The sequence below is a fragment of the Ooceraea biroi genome, chromosome 10 (genome assembly GCF_003672135.1).
Source record: "Ooceraea biroi isolate clonal line C1 chromosome 10, Obir_v5.4, whole genome shotgun sequence".
NCBI lineage: Eukaryota > Metazoa > Arthropoda > Insecta > Hymenoptera > Formicidae > Ooceraea > Ooceraea biroi.
The window spans coordinates 8,078,487-8,093,835 of record NC_039515.1 but is presented as its reverse complement, the minus strand read 5'-3'; the positions used below and the strand labels follow the sequence as shown (position 1 = coordinate 8,093,835).

At 42.2% G+C, this 15,349-nt stretch overlaps 1 protein-coding gene across 1 annotated transcript in view; it reads left to right on the top strand.

Moving 5' to 3' along the window:
• Nucleotides 1-492: 492 nt before the first annotated feature.
• Nucleotides 493-15,349, top strand: part of LOC105283732 — a 31,334-nt gene continuing 16,477 nt past the window's right edge. The window contains exon 1 of the mRNA XM_020033103.2: nucleotides 493-688. The gene's annotated coding sequence lies outside the window, so the exon portion shown is untranslated. The remainder of the gene's footprint in view (nucleotides 689-15,349) is intronic.

Sequence of the window (15,349 nt, the reverse complement as noted above, 5' to 3'; positions counted from 1 at the left end):
GGTTTATTCAAATAATCGATTTTTATTTTAATAGTTGCACTTTTCCAAGTAGCAATTAAGTGACGTCAGAAGACAACATAATGACGTCTATGATGACATAATGTGACGTTATTATGTCGACTTCACGTCACTTTGCTGCTCGAGTTGTAGCTAAGGAAAAAGAACATAATCCTAGAGAAAAAGAGAAAACGAATTAAATAAATAATTAAATAAAATAGCAAAGTAAATAACCAACAATGCTTTCGCGGGATTAAAAGGGCTAATACAAAAAATTGTGTGCAAATGCAGAAATCAGTTAAGAATTTCTTGTGCTTTTCGAAAAAATATTTTCGACAGAAATTTCAAGATATAACCTAGTAATAACAGGAATTGAAGGCTGAAGGGACAAATCTAAGGGCTCGCACGAGCGTCTCGCTCTATTTTCACATGCTCCATCCGCTAACGAGTCTGCGCGCTGCCGGGAATTTCTGTTTGGCTTTTCCCGGCGGCGGCGGTTACACCTATTCCCAGTCAGTCACGTGGTGAACTTTCGCGGGCACGGATCGCGTCCCTTGCCGGCCTTATCCTCGAAAACTCGACACTGCAATAGATCTCTCGCGCGCTGGTACAGGAAGAATCAGAAATCAGAGGGCACCCGACCAGGATTCCTCGCGGACGAACGTTCATCCGCTTGAAATTACCGCCACAGGTAAGGTTCAAAGGTCTCTTATGCGCGATCGAAAATTTCGCGGAAGTTCATAAATTGCGGTTAAACGCGAGAGCACAAAGTGTTCGTGTTGCGCTTTACGAGAACGAGAAAGAGAATTGACCGCTCTGAAGTTCGCCGTTTCGGAATTCGCTGCTCGAAAATTGATAATAATAATATTTTATTATAACGATAACAATCACATTTCTTTTTATCGTTTTTATACGAGCGTTTTTACACGGCGGAAGAATATTGATTATTACAATGTAGCTGATAGGAAAGGAAGGCGGGCGAGTTAGCGTCACTCGTCACTTTGACATAAGTGCGTAATTAGTTTGAAGAGCAAGAATATATACTAGATACATAAAGTAGATACACGGTCGATATCGTGCACACAGTGCGCCCACGTTTGGAATCTAATATCTACCTCGGAACTCAATGTCCAATGATACTTGGTTACTCTGTTAAATAATGCAATATGCATCGATGCTTACCTGACAACGACGGCGGCGACCACGACGGCGTTCTACCACGCTCAACTTCTCGCGAGTTGTCGTACGAACGTGTCCATGGGACGGCGAAGTTCTTGCTTTACCTACACGTTATTTTGAATACCGCGAAAACTTAGGGCGATCGTTGAGAAAGCCACGTTTCCCGATATTCCACTTCCCCAGTCGCAAACGAGCGTTTCGCGTTCCGTGACAATTGTTTGAATAATTCAGGTATTTTCGCGCAACGTCGTACCGTCTGCGAAAAGGAATGTTTGCACTTTGCGAGAGAGAAAAAAATCACAGATGTGATGCAAAATTATAACAATATTGTATAATGTCAGGGTAGTGCAAATGGATTGTCGCAGTTATGGAATATATAAACTTCTAAATTTCAAGAATTAAAAATTTTTTAAGTCCGACAATGGAAAAAATATAATTAATAACTATTTTGATTAACAAAAATTATAATTTTGTCCTTCCCATAACATGACATGATAAATACGACCATTTACATCAGTCTAATAGTAATTATATAGAAAATTGAAGCAAGTCGCTTTATCTATCAAATGTTAAATTCTAAATGTAATCTTTCAATCTAAACAGTCTTTGATGCACAATTGGAGTTTTGGAAACTGCTATGTACAGTTTTTAGCGAGTAGTTTTCCAAGTTATGTACGATACATGCCTACTCGTGGGAAATCGACGAAGGTATATATACACTGAGAAAAATTTCCATCGGATAATCGATTAAATAGTGTTTCCGATTGTTAATTTTGTTTAAATGATTAAACCGATTAAATGATGGATATATCCGATTATCTTCATTAGATATGTCCAATTATCTTCTTTGTCTTAATACAATTTAATCGGATATATCTGTTTGTTATGTAATTGATTATCCGAGTAGATATTATAATGTATACCTTAATATATATACCTTAGCATAATATCCAACATCATAATAATATATACATAAGTACGTCTGCCTTGCATAAATTTCGAATTTTTTATTCGTTTTGCAAATTGCTTCGAAGGCCGGAGATTTGCGTTAGCTCGAGTCGTTGAAAAGGCGCTATGAGGGATGAGGGAACGAATTTCACGATTCCGGGGAAGTGGAGGGCGATTTACTGCTGTTGCAAGAGGCGTACCGTATCTGAGCTCGCGAACCCTTGGGACGACGATGGTTTATCTCGTAAGCGGATGAAATTTTGAAAACTCTTTGTAATAAAATAAGCTGGCTGACTGTAACGCGCCGCTTCTGACAACAGCAACTTCGTTTCGTCGAACTTCATTACGTGCCTCTTGCGGAAATCTTCGTAGCAGTTCTGCTTATGCACTTAACGGCTTATTAATACAAACTTGCAAGTTTACGATCATATTTTGCCGTTCGACTCGCTTCATCAATGCTTCATTAACATCTAAAGGTGACGGAGAAACTTGGTTTTAAGCTTTTGGTATTAAATTTTATATATATTTGAATGTAAATTATAGATTGAGTCACCATGCGCAATGTGAACTACGTTACGCCTTTTCGTTATTTTATCCGAAACCATCGATTGGTTGGATTGTAATTGATGAAAAATGTATCTTCGTCCGCGACGCGGAAATTCGTAAAATACTGAAATATTTTTGGCGATCTCTCATGCGCATCAGTCTCCTATTAATATCGAGAAGCTTTAATTCATGTCGCTATAATTCACACAATGCACAGCGGTTTCATATCTGGGAAATCAGTAATCGCAATTAGTAATTGGCTGTGTATACATAGACTAATATGCAGTTACGAGTCGAAACGTTCGATGAACCAATCTCGAAATTTCGTTTTCCATGTTTTTTTCGTTCGTCGTTCGTTCGTTCGTCAACGCAAATATAGTTGTCTAGGTTCACGTAATTCTCTTGTGATTGTTTTACAAAGAGAACTATCGGTGTCAGGATACAAAATTACTCTTTTATACGGCTTGTGTAACATCGATTTAAATTCAACACAAAGGCAATAAAACAAATGGACGAACGAAAACTTCAGCTTTGTGCGTCTCCAAGTTTACAAACGTCATGCGTGTTGGCATTCGTCAGAGAGTGTGTTTCCGGCTGTCCCTTTGCTGTTTGCGTAAGCAACCCTCTTTCACATCTTCCATTCGGGTGTAATTATAGCGTGCTTTGCTTTGCAAGCCGATAATTGCTAACGGATCGAAATAGTCATTATGGAGAATATTATTGAATATCAACTGGAAATGAGCACGTCTAATCTCTTATAAAATTTGGGAGAATATTATTTCTTGAGAAAAATTTTCATCGGATAAACCGATTAAATAGTTTTCCGATCGTTAATTTTCTTTTCCGATTAAATGATGGATATGTTCGATTATCTTCATCGGATATGTCCGATTATTTTCTTTGTCTTTTATGCAATTTACTCGGACATATCCGTTTGTTACTACGAAATTGAATTATTCGATTATATCGGATCTAATCGGATATTTTTCTCAGTGTAGTAAGAAAGGAAAGTCAGGAGATAGATAAGGTGACGTTTTAATTTCTCTAAATCCGGTCACTTGATGTACTTGGATCTTTAAATTTTCTATTTGAATAACATCTGCTTTAAATTTAGTGAAGTATGATCATCATCCCCGATTGCATGGGCGCAAGAGCGAGATATTTCGGTGCGCCATTGAGAAACCTGATGATGCAACGAGATACGGATAGATATTCGACGCGTACGAGCCTCCATGGCAGTCTCTAGATCCCTAATCACGATTAACGAACCTGAATCGACGAAACCTCAGGAGTTTCGCGATCGTTGGTCGTTTGAAAACTCTCTGTAGACGCGCGTGCGAACGAAGAAACTCTCCCTGAGAGACGGGAAGTAACCGCAAGGAAAACTCGCAAAATTTAAAATCTGAAAATCTCCGTCTAAAAGAGCGTATATAGAAAATAACGCTAAAAAAAGAAGAGTAGACACTCATGGTAAAGATACGTTTTCAAGTACGCGTTTACGAGCACTTAAGAGCTGGGCGAAGCCGATATTTCGCGTAATCGCGCCATTAAATGGATTTTTTACCACGGCTCTGAGCGCGGCCACTCACGGGTGAAATGCAGATCGGCCTCGCTTTGATACGGGAGTCCCTTTGTGGCAGCCCGAGTAGTTGTTAATAACTTTGAAGCGTGGCGCGCTCCATGAAGAGAATTGGCCGCGGAACTCCGCGACGCACATGGAACTCCGTTCCGTCGGTGTCAGGCTAAGAGATATTGAGCTCCGTGTCTCATAAAAAATAGACTCCAGCCGCAATTTCGCAGGATGGACATCGCCCGCAACTTTCGATCAACTGTCGAGATAGACAGCGTTATGAGTAACCCGGTTACTATGACCGATGACGCAGAAACGTTCGATTTTTCCGTGAAAATAACGACGCTCAGATCAGGGTTGAAACTGGCTGGATGTATTCTTCAGCGAAACTGAAATCGTCGCATCGCGAACAAGTCTCATGATTAATTATACGCCAATGCGATCGCAAGAATTAAAGGAAAAAGTGTGTTTCCGTTCCTCTTGTATTGAGGGTTGAGGGTTTTGTGAATTTAAAGGATTTCGCGTCGCGATCGAGTTATCACACATTTTGCCACTTGTATCGTTTAATCTTGAGATTGGTGCTGGTCAGTTCTCCCAACGTCGCGACGCCGTCGAAGATTAATCACTAACTCAAACTTTATCGACGAGTAGCACGTCGATGAAATCGTTCGTGAATTAAATTGCATTCAGGAACGGGCTGGCTGGTGAGACTCGCCGGGGTAGAAACCTTGGTGAGCCGAAGGTTCGTGTGGTGGTTGTGATGTATTGAACGTCGCTATCGGTCTCAAGTATATTTTATCACCACAATCTAATTTCTAGGAAACTGCATAACAAAAATAACTATTTATAAGAGTATCGTCTTTTTTAAACAATTTTTTGCAGCGGCCTTCTACCCTCGTATTCACCCCCGCGCGATCCGTCCATTCGGTCCACCATATTGATCGCTGTATAGTCGCGGCGGATATTATTATTATTAACTTGAAAAGTTACTTGAAAAAGAAATTAAAAAGTGCATACATGTTAAATTGAGTCATAAAATATTCGTTTCATTACATCAGCATCTTTTCCCATCCCCTTGGTGCAACTCGTGCCGAATGATTGATTAGACCGATCGCCACGAAATAATGAATGCTGCGGCCGATTATTTACACGTGGCCCGGTGCGTCACGTGCACGATCGCGAATTATCGTGCTGTCGTGTGCTTCCACGTGCTCGCGGCATTCCTGAGGGAGGCTTGGGGGTGAGTTTCGTCGGAATCCAAACGTGAAACGGAAACATGAAAGAATAATCTTATCGGCCGCGCGACACTGAGGATCTTAATCTCACTTATCTCCAGCTTGCTTCATCGCGCTATGTGCGGTGAGGACTTTTAAAATGGAGAGGGATGAACGCAGCAACCGGCGGTCGACCGGTGGAGTGGGTAAAAATGAAAGACATTTCCATCGTATTACACCCTGGCCTTTTGTCGGAGCGGGAATCCTACGAGAAAGTATTATCGCCGGTAAATCAGGATTTGCGACTCAAGCCGATAAAACGCCCCGCTCGTTTTCCGCTCCGCGCGAGGCAGCTGGCGCGAAGACGCGGCTGACAGACACAGACGCGTATCGTCAACGAGCTTGGAAGAATTATTGGCTCTTCCTGGGCCCGGATGTGCGAAACTGTGTGGCCGGCTTGCCACTTGATAAAAAGACCAAGTTTGTGTTCGCCGAAGAAGCCGCATGCTTCACGTCGCGCCGGATTCGTTAATGGCGTTCCCGGATGGGCAAGACGAAGAGCGAGGCGCCAGTAAAGTGGAAGTCGCTAAAAGTGCATTTTCTCGTAACAAGTTTGTTAGTAGTCCGGAAGTTAACTACGCTGTGGAATCTGGCCGGCAGCGATGACATCACAGGCGAAATTTTTCGACTTGCAGTTGGAGGAAGATTTCGTGGCGCGAAATGTTCAATCTTCGCTGCAATCTCATTCATGCAATATGTGTATTTAAATAATTTGTTAATGTGATAACTCTTTCTTTAAATTGATTTTTTTTAATGAATGCATATACATGAGGGTTTATCTCCGTTACTTACATTATTCTCTTCTCTTTTCGTTATCAGACTGTCTCATCTTCATAAAAAGATATTTTCCGAAAGATGTTAGCACTCGTAAATGAAAGAAGGACCGCAGCAATCTGGTGTAATCTAGGATCTATAGTTCTTGTAGTACCAGAAAATTGCAAAAGTATAATATAAGAACATTCTTCATGCAAATGTGATAAATGCTTATACCATTAGATTAAAAAAAGTATCTGAGAACAAGATAGTAATTAATCACTATAATATATTATAAATTTTGCCTCTAATTACGGAAATATCGCAGCGTATTTGGCACGATAAGTCTCGGCGCGGACGCAAAATGTACGACGACCTGCGAAAAGAGAGAGATTTGCGCGATGAAAAACTTTGACGTGGGGCTCCACGCAAATGGATAGGAACGGAGAACTTTGTTTTGATAAACGAAGTTTCCAAGGCAAGCCTGCGGCTCTAATGACAAGGGATGGAAAAAGAGCAAGCAAAGTAGGTCCCGTGATGGATCCACGTTGTTCGTTGCCTGCCCGTTGCTGAAGAATTGGGTCTAACAGCTTTTTTAACGTCTTATTCGTTACAACGAAACCGCGTCGCTTTAATTTCGCTTGTTTCCCAGACCTTGTAACCTTTTTCCCTCGCAAGAAGGAAGGTTTATTATTAACCTTCGGTGCTCGGTGGAAAAAGCAACGTATCGATATATATCGTAGTCAATATTGTTCAATCTCCGCGTTTTATACTGATGTAACGCGCCATTATTAGACGCAACAACAAAAAGCGAGTTCACTATTAATGCACGGGTAACATTGATTTTGTCATCGTTAATTTAGGGAGCCCCCACGGTAGAGCGAGAGGCGAGTCGCGGTTGAATTTTACGTCGTCCCCCACTGCAACTCTCCGTGCGATTAATATCTTGATTAGAATTTTGATTAATGTCCCGATTTTCCCCGTCGCCATGAATCACCCGCTCAACCGATAATTATAAGTGCCCAATTTTGCACGTCGAAATTGCGCACCGGCCGCGGCCGTGAACGCGAAATCAAATTCAATGTAATCACGGGATTCAGATGGGCGCGCTTGTATCTTCTCCTTGACCGGACCTTCATTTTCCGTTATTTCCGATCGCGAGAGCGAGGATTAACTCGCGCGAGATGCCGTAAATTGCGCGTCGATCCCGGATTTTCTCCCCGGAACGCTCCCGGCGCCTTGTTGATCGGCTTTGATTTAATTACGGACATGAGAAGATGCGGGAGCGGTCTCATTAATTCCCGCCAGACCCCATAAACGCCGTAAACGCCGACTTCGCAGCGGATGTCAGGGGCACAAGTACCTCGCGCACGTTTCGAGGCAATCCTTTCATTAAGTTGTATCATTAGGAGAGAATTCGGCCCAAGAGTGGCCGTAGAAAGAAAATTCGCAGTGACCCAGGAGGCGTAATCGGTTTCCATCAATTATTGTCTGCCACGACTTTTCGCCTCCTCCTGTCCGCCCTCTTCTCGGTCTTCAATGAGGGAAAAAGCCGGCCGCCTTAAACGCAGCGCAATAACTCTGCCCCCTAATGATGTTCGTGATTTTTTGCGCTTCCATCCTCATCAATGTCGGGAATCCATTAATCGTCCGCAGTATCGCACGTTTATCGGTTCACCGGTTATAGGGGTTCATAATTTGCCATTACGATATATTACGATAGTTTTCAATGGACCCGCGTATTCATCTCGGACACTCTATTTTTATTTATACGGAAACCATAAATATACTATGGGTGGCGGGCTCTATAAAAAATCTTTACAGCCGTCCATAATCGCGTGAATGAAATTTATCATCACCGCTTCGGACGCTTCCCCTTAAGTCAGCAGAGTCATGATATTCCAGACGATGCATTGATCGCGTTCCGCGTTGCGATCTGAGTAATCGATTTATTCATGCGATTAATCCTTTCGCTTCTAATGCCGACTATAATCGTCATTCGCGAAATAGCTTTTTATTAACAGGTTTAAATAAATATTGTTTTAATGCTTGGAAACATTAAAGATTAAAGATATAATTTATTACATTGTATTATATTAAAGATATCTTTAATATAATATAATAAATAATAATAAATCTCTAATATAACAATAATATATCTGTGTGTGTGTGTTTTTCAACATATCTTTATCTTTAATATAATATCTTTAATATAAAATAATGGAGCAAGTAAAGAACATTCTACTTCTTCTCTCTTTTTACGTCACCCATTTGCATAATACTAGCTGCATACATTGCCGTACTCTGTAATCCCTATTCGACTGACAGTGCAGCAACGAAAGGTTTAATTAAGCGAAATGCGAACAAATGGTCAACAAAATCGGAAGGAATGCATCTGAAAAATTCGTATCTAAAATCTGAAGAAAAATCTCGTGTTTTACTCGGTGCACTCGGTAATGCCGATCACTTTCCCGATGGCATGGTATCTCTGACGGTACTTGCTTCGGGGATCATTCGATGAAACAAGCTTATTGGATTTCACAACATTTTCATTGGCTGAACAGTGAGGACGTAAGTGAATTTTGTAGTTGAGGGACTCTTCCTGATAAACTTCCCCTATTATAGCGGAGCTACGTAAATGCGACGTAACCCCATCGTGGGATGCAGAAGAGAGCTTCGGACGTTCGGTATGATCGAAGTTTTGCGCGAAATTCCAGCAAAACGTGAGGCACGTCGGAGCAGAATTACGAGTTCGAAAAGAGCGAGAAAGAGGAAGGCTGACGCAAATATTGACGTTTCCTTCGAGACGACAGAATTATAATGGCCGTTTTCATGCAAGGGCAGGAGTGCTATGTCTACACAAGAGCAAACGTAACAATGCGATGTCTATTTTAAATCTTCTCTCCCTTACGTGGAAGAACATTGCTTACATTGCATTACATTCCTAGATTTCTACGTATTGTATTCCTCTTGCCGACGATATCGATCTTACGCTTCTCCGATGCCAATTTCTCGTGTATATGAGGGGCGCATTATCCACCGTTAGACAAGACACGGGATTCCCATTTTCACGCAACCGCGCGAGTGCCTTTGAGTATTTTATTTTCTCGGTCAATCGAACCCGAGTGGTCCGCGAGAAATTGTCGTCCTCGCGCGGAAACGCGTTATGGAATCCAAGGCGCATGGCGAGGAGACATTTTTCGGAAGACTTGCGGTGCCGTTCCTGTCCTCGCAAGGTTTCACCTCTCTCTGACCAGCGAGAGATCATCGACAAAAGATTATGTGAATCACACGCGCCATTTCACCCGAATGTGTTTCCTGCCTCCCTGCATTCGCGGCGGCCATTTCCTGCGCGGGCGTCCTTCCTGAAGTTGAAAAGAAAAATCGACGTGGTTTTGTCGACCGTAACCGCTTTCGTTTCTCTCTCGAGTTCTCCTTTTTATTTATAAACAAAGCAACGCAGCGAACTGAATACAGCAGTAATGAAATCGCGAAATGACTCGTGCGTGCCCTTTTTATTCCGGGGGTGAGTGCAGCGCGCAACGATTCATGCACACGACGAAAACCCGCGCGATTAATTGAACTTGACCCTGTCCCTCGGAGTTTCGTTAACGACCTGGCATTATAGAAAATGTCGCGAGTGAAAAATAGACCGTTCGCCAGCAGCCCCGTGCAATCGATAATCAGTTACCTGACGTCGCGTCTGGAATGGAGCCGGAAGAGGTGAAATCGTGCGGGCAGCACGACGCTTTCACCGTCGACTTCTCCCCAGATTGATCCTCGTGGCGTGATGTCCATTGTTTCTCCCGGTGGATGCAGCCCGCGTATTATTTCAGAAGAACGAGGTCGCGCGAACCGACGCATCCACCCATGTGGATCTCATATGATACCGACAATACTTTCGTATTGTCGCACCCACACACACATGCACACACGGATTTACACATGCATACGTTACATTACGTGGAAATATCGTGACAAATTCGTAATTGCGGACGCATCACGGAAGACCTTCTTTGGCGAACAACTCGATCATCGATAAACGCTAGCGACAAAATGGCATACGTAATGATACGATTCCGTGAAATAAAAATATCGAGAAATAAAAGTGTATGCAGTGCACTCTTATGTAATTTCTCCACGGTTTAAACGAAGTGACGTTTTCCCTGCGAGCGACATTCGCGACGTCGCAGAAACTCTCTGTGCGCTTCTCCGTTCTTTTATAAATTCGTCTCGATCTTCCTCCGGTCGATGTATGGCGAGCAATATTTAACAAACTATATTCTCAACAAAGACAAATCCTGACGTAAATCATATTGCGCCCGTCCGCTCCGCCGTTGCTCGAAATAACAACTTTAATATTGTGTTACATCATCGTCGGAAAACTCGGAGTAATCCCGTTTTCCGCGCGACCGCGTCGCCGCTTTATTCTCGTCGCGCGCGAATTAATTAATTCCCTTTCAACATTACTTAACCGGAATCACCGTTATTGTGTTTAATTACAACGTGGACACGAGGAAACGGTCTCTCTTTTCATGTCACTCATCTCTTGCTCTTAAGAAACATCGGCGGCGAACGCAGCAAAGCGTACACAGCTTTAAATTGAATTTCATCCCGTTCATTCATTTAGCTTCGTCTCTGAGAACGTTCAAGGAATCGCAAACGCTTGCGACCGGAAAATTGTGCAATTAATTGTTTTTTCTCTCCTTCTCTCTCTTTCTCGTCTCTATTATTCCCAAATGCAGCCAATTTGTTTGAGAATTGCGTTACTATCGCCGGCTAATATAACGGTGTAGTATGCATAAGAGACGAAGGAAGGATGGAGGGAAAAGGGGATGAAAGGAAAGGTTGCCGCACAGCCGTACGTTCCCTGAGGGATGTAGTGTAACGTTTGTACTTTCACAAGATGCATCCCGTAGTATCTGTGATCAAAGCTTGTTCACGGGGCGATGGCAAACTTTGCGTTTACTAACCCTGCGATGAACACCGCACCTCTATTAGACTTCGACATTTGTTCGCGCTTCCTCGCTGACTTATAGCGGTGGCCGGAACTTTCGGCCAGTTTACTCCAACGCGAGTTCTCTCACGTGGAAGCGTCATGCTCCAGCCGAGTGAAGCGAATTATGACGTCTTGTCCCATTCTCGACCGCTAAACGCGCAAACAATGCTGCAGAATGCTGCAGGGGGTGGTTTCTCCGTAACGCGGGTTAATTAATCTGAATGGCGCGATGACTACAACAAACTTGCGGACGACATTTATCGTTATTTTTAATTCTTAATTTTGCCTGTAATAAAAGAATAAAAGAGAAAGTGTATTTATGTTATTAATACCGTCCTTTTTTAATGAAAAATCTATGCAAGGCAACACGGTTTGAGAGTTACCTGAAATCGTTCTGAAAAGCTCTGATAAAAAGCTCTTATCGCTTTTCCGCCCGGATTGCGGAGAGGAGCATCGACAATGTAACGCTGTAGTAAAAACTCGCAGGGTTCTCTTTTCAGGTCGCGCATTGTCCAGCGGGATTGTACGTGCTTTCGTTAAAATAAAAGCACATCCGTTTCTCGAGATCGTGGAAAGAACGCTCCTGCCGATTACGGGAAAAGAAGCAGCTTGATGTTGCTTTTTATGCCTCTCTTTACTGCGTGTAACACTTTATTGCACGTATTGCAGCGCAATGGCGCAATTGTAGGATTCGCAGTCCGTGTGCAGAATGCGCGTATGTACAACGTATAGATGCGATGATCGTCCTTGTCATCATTTCTTTCTCCCATAACGCGCGAAGAACAAACCTTGGAATAAAGGCAATTTCCCGGGATTGTCCCAAGGAAACGCTAGGAAAACAGGTATGAAAGTGGAAAGCGTGATTGTCAAAGAGAAAAAAAAAGAAAGAACATCGTGCACATAATTATTGTCATAATTATAAAAACATGTTAAGCCGCTGGTGTTTGCGTGTCATTATTTCGTGACAGTTGATATCTCAGTAGACAACGCGAACGAATAAACGCGAAGGGCAGACATCCCATAAAATATTTCCGTCTCTTTATGTCGGACCTTATGGATCGGAGCTCGCAAAACCGTCCAAGTACGTCAGCGATATCCAGCGATATCTCTCCCACGATTCCGTGGGAAACCTAAATTTTCATGAGGAAAACCTGCACCCTCGCGCTTTATATGATTACGCCGCGGAAAATCAAATGGCGTTTCTTTCTTTACATAGAATTGCGTCTCGTCTTTTCCTGTAAAATGGGACAGTCGTTGAAAGCGCTCCTTTTGTGTGTCACATCTGTGTATTTCACTGAATATTAAACGGTCTTACGTTTGTGCGCTGCTGTATTTCCATATCCGCGCGTTTCACGTTTTGCGTCTCGCAGTCAAGCATTTCGGAAACTATCCAATTTGCAGTTTTCTCTGTGCGCTGTGATAAAGGCTATGCCGTTGGCAAAGTGGCATGAAACAGCAGCATTAAGAAGGTCCAATTACTGCGATTATATTATACCTGATCAGTTTCGTAGATAAAGACGCGCTTGGAGGACGCAATTATTTTGATTACGCGGAAAATTGCAGCATGGCTCGATCGTGCGTATCGATCGATGTATTAATCAGAAGATGGACAAGTCATTCGAAAACACTCGAATCATCCTCGTGTGACTCACATCTGTACGCGGATACCTCTTTGGGAACCGGTCTTGCTTATTATCTGTTATCTAATCGCCTCAAGTTATATCCGCCGGCTTCACGTGATCGCATCATTTATTACGTGATTGCCTTCGGCACGTAATAAAGTTTTTTTAACAGCGTCAAACTTTTCATCGTCCAACGATATAAGTGGACAAGTGGATGAACGAAGATTATCGCGAATGCTGCCTGGAAGTGACGTAATGTCGTAATGTCGCAAGAATAAAGCGGCATGCGAAATAATGCAAAAATTGTAAAGAGAAATATAAAAGAAGAAAAAACGCCGAAATATTAGGGGTGTGATTTAGTTTTGAGGGTTTTTTTGCTCAAAAACGCATGTATTTAAATATGATAATGAATGAATACCTTCATCAAAATATTTTCCTTCCTTTTCTATAACTTTTTCCCATCTTTCTGGCAAGAGATGGATTCCACCACGATAAAATCACTCTTCTTTTCAGTTGATCCATTCGTCGACGAATTTTCGCACTTCTTCGAAATTATGAAAGTGTGTATCCTCTAAAGCGTGTTGCATCGACCGGAACAAATAATAATCGCATGGAGAATACGCGGGGTGCGGTAAGACTTCCCATTCAAGCTCTAATAGTGTTTGTTTCACTGATAACGCAACGTCAGGTCGAGCGTTGTCACGAAGAAGAATCACTTTCCGTCGTTTACTCGCAATTGGTGGTCGTTTTTGGTCCAATGCTTGCTTCGACTTGTACAATTGGTGTCGATAACGATCAGCCGTGACAGTCTCATGCGGATTTAACAACTCATAGTACACTATACCTTCTTGATCCCACCAAATACAGAGCGTTACTTTTGAACCGTGAATATTGCGTCTCGGAGTGGATGTTGATGGTTCGCCTGGATCCACCCATGATTTTCTGCGTTTCGGATTGTCAAAATAGATCCACTTTTCATCCCCAGTAACAATCCGAGACAAAAGACTCTTCTTTTTTTGCCTGGCGATCAACGAAATGCAAATGTTCAACCGGTTCGCAATGGCACTTTCCGATAATTCATGTCGACCCCATTTCCCTTCTTTCTGAATTTTTCCCATTTCATGTAAATGTTTGGTAACTGTTGTACGATCAACATTTAATGCTCTGGCAAGTTCTGAAGTGGATTGTGTTGGATTTTCGTCCAACAATGCTTGCAAATCTGCATTTTCAAGCTTTCTTGGTTGTCCCGAGCGTTCTTTGTCCCTCACATCAGTATGACCACTTTTAAAGCGTCTAAACCAGTATTCACGCGTCTTAATTGATGGGGCAGAATCACCATAAGTTTCGACAAGAATTCTATAACCGTCAGCCGCAGTTTTGTTTTGATTAAAAAACAAAAGCAACGCATGTCGAAAATGCTGTTTCGGAAGTTGCATTTTTACGATGATATAAACACGACTGTTATTGCATCTATTACTATAATGCTACTAAATGTCATGGATAATGTCAAGACTGTAAGAAACAACAGTTATCGGAAACAGCTATTGGAACAAACTGACACTACAGCCATCTGTTGCAAAACCCTCAAAACTAAATCACACTCCTAATATATGCGATCTGTCTAGAAAGTAATAAGACTGATTCTGTAAAAATATGTATTATGAATTCATTACAAATCAACTTCATCTTTTTTAAAATAATTCCTTTGGGAAACCACTAACCGATGGAAACAATGTTTCCACTCCTGGGAAAAGTCTTCGTGCTCGTGCAGTGCTTGATCGTTCAGAAAAAAATCGGGATTCATCTTTTACAGTCTCGCAGCTATTCAAAAATGTCTTGTGCCACCTAAAAACCGGGATGCCCGGGATAGAACTTGATCTCTGTAAATCTGTTTTAACTTGTTGAATATTTCTGTCGCGTTGTCCTGTAGTTTGATACAGAATTTTATCGCATAAAACGCTGCTCAATATTCTCGTGTCCCATTTTTGTGACGCGTCACGACAAAAAACGACATACAGTTACATAAATAATTGTAGAATTGACGTTACCAAGTTGAAATTATATTGAAGATTAGGAATGTAACTCTCTTGACTGCAGTTTTTATAATATTGTTAGTTTTTGAGAAAAAAGTTAAGTCTCATTACTTTCTAGGACAGATCTCGTATACCGGTGACGTACGAGTAAAAGTATGTGGAGCGCTTTATCGTGTGCATACTTTATCACGCCAAGGTTGTGAATTTTAGCGAAGCAGAAGAAGACAAAAACCCGCGCTGCTACTTTGCGGCTCCATTAAATCTTCGCTTCGCTTAAGCATCTCGATTATCTCGTCTTCCGCCGTCGCAGCCGTCGTTCGCTAGAGTGAATAAAATGCGAAACGTTACGGGAAAATGGGAGCGGAAAAGAGTGAAAACGAGAGAACTACAGACTGACACGATAGAGAAAGAGAAAGAGAGATAGAGAG